At 37.9% G+C, this 848-nt stretch overlaps 1 non-coding gene across 1 annotated transcript; it reads right to left on the minus strand.

Moving 5' to 3' along the window:
* Window positions 1-80: 80 nt before the first annotated feature.
* On the minus strand, window positions 81-239 carry LOC149112083 (small nucleolar RNA snR44). Its single transcript, XR_016207580.1, has one exon. It is a non-coding gene; the product is annotated as a small nucleolar RNA snR44 (small nucleolar RNA).
* Between the last annotated feature and the right edge of the window lie 609 nt (window positions 240-848).

The raw sequence follows: 848 nt of genomic DNA on the forward strand, positions 1-848 counted from the left end.
GTGTTCGGGAGGTCATGGGTTCGATTCCTGTCGGGGACTCAGAATTTTTCTTTGTCCCACGCTCGTGTCCTTATCTATTTTATTTTCGCAGTGTAAAATTTCAGCATGTTAAAGAAACACACATGATGTTTAAAATTGTGAGCTTTTAACAGCCAGTCTGCTGTCTTCGACGGACAAAAATGAGCATCATTTCATTTTTGTCCGTCGAAGACAGCAGACTGGCTGTTGAAAGCTCACAATTTTAAACAATTTCACCAGAGAACGTTTTTTACCTCTTTTATAATGAATTCTAGTATCGGATCTTCAATATTTTTACACATGATGTTAGTAGCCTTTTCGTGTTGGTGAAAATTGTTGCAGCATCTCAGCACAAAAGACAACGAAAAAAATCTTTGTCAAGATTTGTTGACAATTGAAAACACCGACTCGGATTTGAAAGTGCACGCGCTGCACTATGTAAATGAGCTACTTAATGTACGCGTCAGAATTTCCTTTCAAAAACTTTTGCAAACTCGCCAAACAAACAGAAACAATAAAATATTTTCAAGGTTTGGTTATGACTAAGCATTGTTTGGAAAATTCACAAATTATCTTGATACCAGGGTACAGTTTTCTTACATAACATCTCTTTACAGAACAAACGCAAAATCTTACTTGTACAAGTCGCGCGAGCAGATATTCATTCACAGCGCGGAATTGAAGTCTTGTTTTCGACCCTGAAAACTCACCTTTTCCATTAGTTCAGAGCGTAAAGCTACATATAAGAACCCTGATTCTTATTCCCTGCCTTATTCCCTGCCATCGCTGTGAAAAATCTGCAAGAGAATCTCGCAACTCTCATCATTTGA

This window comes from Orbicella faveolata, unplaced genomic scaffold (assembly GCF_042242905.1).
Source record: "Orbicella faveolata isolate gen_17 unplaced genomic scaffold, um_ofav_v1 contig_2, whole genome shotgun sequence".
Taxonomy (NCBI): Eukaryota; Metazoa; Cnidaria; class Anthozoa; order Scleractinia; family Merulinidae; genus Orbicella; species Orbicella faveolata.